This window comes from Schistosoma haematobium, chromosome ZW (genome assembly GCF_000699445.3).
Source record: "Schistosoma haematobium chromosome ZW, whole genome shotgun sequence".
Classification (NCBI taxonomy): domain Eukaryota; kingdom Metazoa; phylum Platyhelminthes; class Trematoda; order Strigeidida; family Schistosomatidae; genus Schistosoma; species Schistosoma haematobium.
In genome coordinates, this window is record NC_067195.1 from 30,019,789 (window position 1) to 30,030,175 (window position 10,387).

The following is a 10,387-nucleotide window of genomic DNA, read 5'->3' on the forward strand; positions in this document are numbered from 1 at the left end:
ATTAGGAGTACCTTCAAATCACATGAAAAGCACGTCAAAATGGAGAACTCGCACCATAATCCCTATTAAGGTGCAAGTATTTATAAATAGCCGTTTATGGAAGATACTCCAGATCCGTTGGCCAGGGACACTCAACAATAATCTACTGTGACAGAGAACGAGTCGGCTGCCATCTAAGAAGAATAGTAATAAAGACGGCGATAGCAGATAGAATACTCGTTACAGGAAGCATGAAACGAGGCAATCCCTGGCTTGGAATCCTCAAGGTAGAGGGAACAGAGACAGACCAAAGAACACATGGGGCTAGCGATTGGAGATGGACCTTAAGACCATAAATTGCATTTAGCAAAAACTGGAAAGTAAAGCTTAGGTTAGAGATGTTTGGAGATTTACGGTCAGCAACATATTCAGCTTAACTATCGGATGTTGTCTAGCATTGTGAAATGATGAACGAATCTCTTATTATCTACACATTTGTCAGAAAATATTCTGAAGTCAACATTTTCACAAATGTTAAGTTATTTACTCTCATGGTTTTTGTTTCATTGGATGCTGATAAATACTTCTTGCAAGCATGTAAGGTTGGGAAGCAAACAGTTTTTTTATTCCTAATTATATTATACGTCATGGAGATTTTCCGCTTGTGTATTCTAAACACCATCAGGAATATGTTCTGATTGGTTTCAGTTAGTAAGTTATATTCTACAAACCACATTTATTGTAACCAACTAACCTTATCGAGTGATAAAAAAACAGGACCAAGATAAATTTTCGAAAAATTTATAACGGGAAGTAGCAGTAACAGTAGATTGAAAATGAAATTAGAACTCAGAAAGAATGGAAAGTTTTGGGAAATGTTTATACATAATAAAATGTTTAATACCCATGTACCCACAAATATTAAATTAATATAAACCAAGGATTGTAAAATTCACAAGAATCGATCATTTATTCAATGAAAAAGTAATCACTTCATTAACTGATTAGCTAAGTTCATATTAAACTTATACCATCAAATATCTGATATAAGTAGACCATACTGTCTTATTTATTTTAATAAGTTGCATCAGTAATTTTACTCCATAGAGACAAAGAAAGAAGAGAGAAATTTAATTACAAATCTTATTTGAAAACATAAATCTATGATGAATGTCATAATTTTTCTTTTACAACGTACCATACAAAACTCAGAAATGTGGAAATAGAAAGTAATATTGTTATTTAACCTTATAATTCTTTCACTTTTTTGTTACCCTATCTGAATGGTCTTTATCCTTATTGTTTAGTCGTTAAAATCATTTTTCTATGTTTATTTGAAGTGTATTTTTGGTTGTTGAATTCTGGATACTATTTGTGTAACTTTACCCAGAAAAAGTTGAAGTTAAGAACAAAAGAATACACTGTCATTGTTACTAGTAATATTTATAACAGTGGTAGTAAGTAGTCAAAACAATATTAGTGGTGGTGTGTATAAAAGTGAAAAGTAATAAGAAGGCGCATGCACCAGTTTTCAGAATCTATCCATAGGTTCTAAAAGATAACTGGAAACAATTTGACACCGGCGACTATCGGATCATTTTCATAATAGCTCTTTCGATTACAAAAAGAAAGAACTATGTAGAGACGCGATAAGGTAGAGTAGAATACCCAAAGAATTTTTCTGTAATTTTATTTTGTTCTCCGAGATACTTTTTTTCGCTTAATTTTTTTTATAAATAGTGAATCAAAAACATAATGTAAGAGAGTAAAATCCTGTTTAGAAAAAATTATATATAAAGTAGGGACAAGAAGTTGTCAAAGGATATTTAATTTTATTTAGGAAGCCTAGAAACTCGACTCGTAGAACATAGTAGTAGTCATTTGTAGAATGTATATATATATATATATATATATATATATATATATATATATATATAAAGACAGGTGAGAAAAATAATAATAGAGTATAATGAATATAACAACTAATGAAATTATTTAAGTGCTTAAACTTATTGGCTCAATGTTCTTTTTATTTTTTCATTTCTGACATTCATCCGAATCTAAAATTTACGAATTTTTATCTGACACTTGACACTGAGAATTTCTGGTGACATATAAAGTAGACTACAATATTATATATATATATATATATATATATATATATATATATAGCAAAATACCGAGAAAAGTAGACAGAATTATAGCGAGAATCAAATATTTGTAAGCCGAATTCGAATTGTTGATATAAATTATGAACACTTCATTCAATGTTTATTATCAGCTAGAAATTCTTTTTTTCTTTCTTTCGTTCTTTATTATATTTTTAATGTGCACATTCCAAAGGAGTAAGAGAAACAGGTCAGTTGTATTGAAAATTTTATATTGTAACTCAACTGTCTGATTGAAGAAACACCTGGGTTTTTATAAACAGCTATAAAAACATTCTATGCCTATATTAAGAGTCTAATTACAAGTTCTCTCTGTGTCACACATTACTACCACTTGTATTAGTACCAATAGCGTTACTATTATTCATTATTCATATTAGTATTTACTAGTAATCAAAACATTAAATTTGTATAATTCTGTTAAAATTTCTCTCCATTTTTAAGGTTACTAATTTACCCTGGAATTCACACAATTGATATTAGCTTAATTCTCACTTATTTTGACGGAAACAAAAGTTTTGTATACACTTTCTATTAACTATAGCGATTATTTCTCGTTTGTTTTTTTTTTTACTGAAATATTTGTGTAAATAACTTTAGTTTACATGTAGAAATTTTGCAGATTTTTGTTTTGTTTTGCAAAACTAAAGTACCATTAGTGGAATAGAGAAGAAAACGTATCTGATCTAAATTAAGGAAATTCTTTTCTTTGGTTATATACATATATATAAAGAAAAGTAATAGTGATAAATATTTGTAGTCATATCTTCAATTTCACTTAGCTTTGATGCTCTTCCCTTTACTGAATAAGGTAAATGGACATACTCGTGTGTAGTATAAGATTCTATGATTATCAATCGGCTTATATTTATTACCATATTTTCCTAAATATTTAATTTTATCTAAATAAATTGTTTTAATAAAATAAGATTTGACAGTTCATTTATCAGTGATTTGTATTCTTTATCACGTACATGTCAAAATGCATACAAACATATTACAACGCATTAAATCTAATGTGAATAGGTTGTACTTGTGATACCAAGGTAATTATTTTATAGACCTTTTTTTGTTGTTGTTTTTTTTTCAAAAAAAATTAATATCAATCAAATCACTGTCTACTTCGTTGGGAACTTTTTCTGTTAAATTGAAATGAAAAAAAAATACAAAAAAATTCGTTGTTTTATTCACAGAATTGATTAGAAACAAATTTGTAGATAAACTGGTTTATGTTAACAACCCAGTCAATGTGTATGAATAAAAACGCTACCATTTATATTAAACTGTCCATAATTCATTAGCGATAATGTAAGGATCTCTAATATTTAACCTATTTTTGTATATTGAAATTCAGGGTGTTCTTTAACATGTCATATTTATGTTTATGATTTATTCTGAAAATATATACGAATATTCGTCAATATTTGAATGGATAGTTTGACAGGAATTGGGCGCCGATTGTGTATAAAGGACATTCTTTTTTTAAATGTGAAAATCATATTTGAAATAATCTGACCAATTGGAATTGAAATAATTCCAATGTTTTATCCAGTAAACTTGTCCGGAATTGTTCTTCTTCTTCTTCTTCTTCTCCATCTTTGATAAGTTCGATTTTGATTATTATTCTAAAGAAGTCCGAACCAGTTTGTCGGACGAAATGTTGAAATCATTTAAATTCCAATTATTGACATTATTTTAAATAGAATTTTCACAAATAATGCAGTTGAAAATAATTTATATGAAACACCAAATCTGAGTTTCATATTCGTTTGCATTAACTAACAAAGGTGGTTTATTAAATTCAGTAAACTGAAATTTCTTGAAAGATCTAAAATCACATCACCAAACTCGTCGATCAGAGACAAGTTATTCTAAGGTCTCGCCAACAGTGAATGAAAATTTAGTTCTTGGTTAAGACATCCGAATTATTACTAACTTTGAATCTAATCCGAATGGAAATCACCAAGATAACTTAAAATAAGAGTTAGACGAGTATGAAGCAGAAGCTTGCATAAATTTGATATCAGATCAAGTTACTAGATTGACTAATGAGGAATTTGACAGAGAAATCGTGAAAATATTTGCCGTTAAATTCACTGACAGATAGTAGTAATGTTGTAATACTAGTTACTTTCCCTTTTATTTTTTCCCCATTTTTCGGATTAAATTGTGTCTGAATGATCAATTTGATGTATAATTGATATAAATAAATATACACAACAGAAATCTTGGAAGCACAAAGAACCTCAAATATAAACGAGATAATTCAAGTTTACAAGAATTTCGATATCTTAATACATGTTATACCATTCTGACTATTCCAAGTGTAAAAACATGTTGTTTGCGTTTGTATTGCAATAAATAATATAGCTATTCACTTTACCGTCAATAATCAATATAGATTATTCTGTCTGTAAACCATAACTCGGATATTAGCCTGTATATTAGTTGTACCTGACTATTAAGTCAAAGAAGTGAGGTCAGGCCTAAATACCAACTAATTTTAGGACGATTTTAATTTATAAATCTATGGTATATATGAAAAACATAATCACCTCTGATGAAAAGTTTTCACCTACACGATAGACGGTGGGTATTTGGCACACTATACTAGACATAAAAGACGAATGAAGCTTCTATACTAAAATGTAAATGGATAATGAAATAAAGTAGCTTTTATAGTGTCAGTTACTCTTAATTATGCTTGAAAATGGGAGAATGAAACACGCGATAGACATGAAATGGTCAAATACAGCATCAATACATCACACTTGTGAATTTAAAGATTAGGTTATAAAAAAAAGTAAAATTAGCTAACTTATATGTCTCGTCTTAAATATGGTGCGACGCACAGACCACATATGTGGTAGCCATGATAACATTCTACTTTCAGAAAAAAAATTTCAACTTTATCTTTGTTCACAACATTTGGCCACCCAGAATTGAACCGTCCCTATTCGCTATACATATCTCAATGTATACATATTCATTTTGAAACAATATACAGATCACTATTTGAATATATATTTACGCCAATGTACACAAATACACAAGTAAACTAATTCACACAGGTAATTTCATTTATAACTCTATGTAAACAATCAAATTTTAATTACGCAAAATTCGAAAATCAAGCCATCAAAACTCATGGTAACAAGATCCGAAGTAAATTATTAATTTGTCTGACTGGTATATACAGTGATTTATGCAATGGCCTAAAACTTAGTCCAAAATTATATATATAAATTACGGTACAGACGTCATGAATTTAAGTGAACTTTGTGGTTAATAGACATTTAGTAGTTTAGTTCGATTTTCCAACGATTTTTCCTTATCAGTTTGAAGTTAACATTCATCATATATCTATAACAGCTGGCGAATTATGAAAAACTATGATACTAGACAGCTGTTGTGTCCTGATTCCAAACTTTTCACCAGTGACCGTACATGATATTATACGAAATCGGACTCAGAAACTGAAAATTTCATAGAGAAGATGATACTTTTTGATCGATAATTTAAGATTTAACAAAGTTTGAAGATATGCTTCCGTCATTAAAAAACTATTAGTGGCCAGACTTTCATACTTCAGGACAGTATTATATCCCATTTGTTTACTTGAAATTACTGCCTTCAAGACTGGGAGGTAAAGCGGAGTCACTATATATTTCTTCTTCATTTGTTACTTTTCACACGAATTTTTCACATTATATTCACAAAGTACCTATGAATACTTACAGAAAATAAATAATAAATAATATTATTGATATAAGTCCATAATGAATTATTAAAGGTCAGTTGAAGCAAAAGTTCGTCTTCTGTTGAGTTATTTATCTTATTATTTTTCTGTGATTTCCCCTTTCTTATAAAGTGCACAGTAAACAAATAAATATACTATTGTTTTGAACAGATATGAAATCGTCTACATTTAATCATCATACTTTACCTTTGTTAAGTGAAGAAAAATAAAAAAATGTTGGATTTGACTGAATTAAATGAAGGCAATCATTGGCCTTAGTTGTAAAAATAAAGAAAAAATAAAGAAAGAAGGAAAAAGAGAAAAGAAAATAGATAAATAAATTAATAAACATAAAAATATATTTTATTTGTTAATTATTATTCTAATTAGTTTAGAAAAAGAAACACTAGTTTGCGTGATTAAATTAACATTGGAAATCGCCTTATGTATAGCATATTGAGAGAATTAACCATCAAGGTTAAATGGGAAAAGTCAATGTTATTTACAAAGAAGTATTACCATGTGACCAATATATATATATACTTCATCAATTGTCAGCTTAAAATTTATTATAGCATTATAGTATAGACTCTGTAAGCCTGCACTAATTTTAATGTCAGTCAAATTTTGATACATGGAATTTATTATTACAACACTTCAAATCATCATGAAAGCGGACACGGAACAGCTAGAAAAAAGGTGAAATGAAATAAACTAAAATAGGTGTAAACTTTCCTCGAGAACCATTGGAATTACCCGTTTGATTATATTATTAATAGTAGTGATATGATCAATTATTATAATAAAGCAATGAGAAAATGAAAACTCTAAAGGCAGAACAATAGAAAAGGTTAATCATATTTGGAACACACACATTGTCGGATATTAAATAAGGCTGACCACATTACCTACGTACCTGTACAAATAAATACCTATGTTTGGCAATCGGTCATATATGTGTGAAATTCTGTTGACTTCGAGGTATGAAATGCCATTCATTCAACCTAAATTCATATCACCATTGTTATTATCAACAAAAAATATACACTTTTTTTATGATTTCTTCTACACATAGACATGTATAAAGTTTCATTAAATCAGTTTTAACTTCGGCGCCACATGCAGTGAACTTTATTTGTTTATTTGTGTCTTCCTCTATGTGGCGCCCTAGAAAAACCAAGTATTGTTTTGAATAGCTGGTTTGGTTACATTCTTTTTGGGGTCACACCTTGAATTGACCAAGTTTTTTTTGATGAAAACGATAGTAGTAATATAACAATGATAGTAATGAAAACAATAATTGACTGACGCCTTCCAGAAACTTTCAAAAAATCACCTATTCTATCAAAGTTAAGTTATGAGAGAACAAATAAAATTGGGTAGACAAAATATTGTTCAAGAACTTCATTCCTTTTGTTTTTCTCAGATTTAATATAAACAATATCTACCTGAGTTTTATTCGGTTTCTTCCAATTCATTTTGTTTGTTGTTATTACTTTTTCTCCATATTAAACTTTATTCATTAGGCGTGTTACTCAAAAGACAAATAAAAGTAGAATATAAATTATTTTAACTTTTAAACCATTGATTACCAATAGATCTTCACTTTATACGAGCAAGGTTACAGAGTTTGATTTGCATGTCACTCTTCATACTTTTTATGAATCATTGAACAAACATTATGTTTCGACAGAGATCAAATATTTCGGAAATCAGATACATAGATAAATTAAAATAACTGCAAAAGCAACCTTAAATCACCTACAACTATTGAATGGGCATACAGAAATCTACAAATAGAACTTAAGCTGTTTGATCTGAAGGTAAACATCATTTTTCAGAACAAAATATAGTTTAGTTCAGATTAAAATGAATGTAAATGAAAGTACAGTTTTAATTATAGTTCTTTTCATTCTATATACCTATTTTTGGTTTAATGGATGACTTCCAAGTAATTTTTGAAGCTACGATATTTTATTATCTGGATTTCCAATACCTGATAATCATTTTCTACTGGAATTTGATTCATTAACATTTGACTGGCTATAGCCCATCTGTAGTGTAAAGTATTTATATTTTAATTGTCTTACCAACTCAGTCTAATTTCACCTTGTTTACATTATAGTAACTTATCGCAATATCAACCGAAGTAAAGCAGAAGAAATATGGCATAATAGTAAAAACTTAGAAATCACCTGTTATCTTTTGCCCTTTTGTCTGGTAGAATTCATATAAATTTAAACAGCAAAGTCTGGAAGTCGGACTTAATGACTGAATCCTTTCAGATATGTATTCGGCGATTACGTTGGAGATGTCGAAACAAAATAATGATATACCATTGATGTGAAATGTTTATAATGAGATAACATTTCGGTTAGTATTGCTCACTACCTTTATTACTTACATTTCTGAAGATGTGTGAGTGCTTTTTTCGTTTATGGCAGGTCACACCTGGAATATTTAAAATTTACTTCCTAGTGTACAAATAATGCTTGATCGTAAATTAATGTATAATCTGTTAATAAGTTTTGTACATTCAACTTAAAGAGAGAAACGTGATTTTCGTCCCTTAATTTCTAGTCTTTTTAGATACTTCTATATGACACACAAAATGGTAATAATGAAATAAAGCTATTTCTTAACATTGCATAAACTGTTCTTTAAAGTGACGGTGAAACAACCAAACTATACATAAGTGAAGTGCAAACGGTCCCTATCCTAGTTATCAATCGTAAAGATTGTAGTGAAAGTGGCTCAAGGAATAGCGGCTTGTTATTCATAAAGGAATTTTGATGGCAATCTACGAATTTTGTGTGCAATTGCCTAAAATAATTTAAATAGTCTTTGTAACAACTTAAATATTTGATTAGTTTAACCCTTATGTTAAATTGTCAAACACAACGTTAAAATTAACCTTGTTGCTAACTCTAGAAACCTATATCCCACACCTTAAAACATCATATTAATATTATTGCCCAACTTTGAACTCTAATGTGGTAACCTTAATTACTAAACTCCAACTTATATTATTTAAAAAATTGAATTCATATGACTTTCTGTGTTAGGACTGTCTATCCAAATTATATCTTTAGAATTACTTAGTGTGCTTCCTAAATACTGCTCCACTGCGATGAAAGAATGCTCAAACGATTACTTTGTAAAACAATATACAAAATATTGAGATCATTTGAAATAGCATTAATACAGTGGTTGGGTGTTAGTAGTTGCTGTACCCACCAAACCATGACTTTTTCTCACTCCTTAAACACAAAATCTTGGATTGCACTGTCGGTAGAGACTGAATCTAAACCGGTTCCCAGTTATATACAGTGACCAGTCATTTTCAGATCATGGTTTCTGGTATGATATATATATATATATTATATATATTGGGAATTTTAACGGACTGGTTTGTTCTTTGGACTCAAGTGATATTTTTTTGTTAACTCGTATTTGAAATTGTCATTACTTCGAACTGTTGGATAAAAACATACTAATGATATAAGTGTGAACTCGTGATACTGTAAGATCAACTTCTCGTCAATATAAGGAATCTGGGAATCCATATGTAATTGTCTTTTATGATATGAAATTAAATAAGCCCCTTAGAAAAAGTTTAAAGCTTTGAAATAATATGTAAAACCATGTTATTTAATAATCGACAAATAATTCCCATTTAAACTTTGAAGAACACGAAGTTCAGCGAAGGGATCTCTTGTCAACGAATTTATTATCAAGCTGTACAATTGTGTAGATATGGAAATTTTTCTTAAAGTACTAATTCCGTTAGGAAATGTGAACAATGAATAGCCAAGATAATCGAATTCATTAGTCGGTTAAATCTAGACCACCATGGGAAACCTGGAAGCACTGAACGGCCTTGTATGGGGCTTTTTAGTAGTGAGCATCCATGATCCCGCTGGCGGGACTCGAACCCAGGATCTATCGGTCTCGCGTACGATGCCGACTCAGTGGTCTAGAGGTTAAGCATTTGTGTGCGAGACCGATATATTCTGGATTCGAGTCCCGTTAGCGGGATCATGGATGCTCACTACTGAAGAGACCCATACAAGGCCGTTCAGTGCTTCCAGGTTTTTACATGATGGTCTAGCTTTAATCGACTCATGAATTCAACTATTAAATAATAAATATCCAAAAAAAACCTTTCTGATAACAACCAAGATGATGTGATAGAAAGATTACAGTAATAGGTTATGTAATACGAATAATAACAATAGACTTAATAGGTTAGTAACGAATCATAACGTGAATGTAGTAAGATGATTAAAATTATTTTGTAGGTAATTAAAGGTAATAGAGGTGTGAAATAAATGAAGTGATATTATGAGCGACTATGAATAAAATAATGAGAATATTAGACATAAGTAAAGGGATAAGTTCAATAATAATAATAACTAAGGCCAAGGAGTGAATAAGATTTCTCTTTCTGCTTAAAAACCCGGCTATAGAATTTGGTCAGCTAGTCATTCCCTATTTTTTT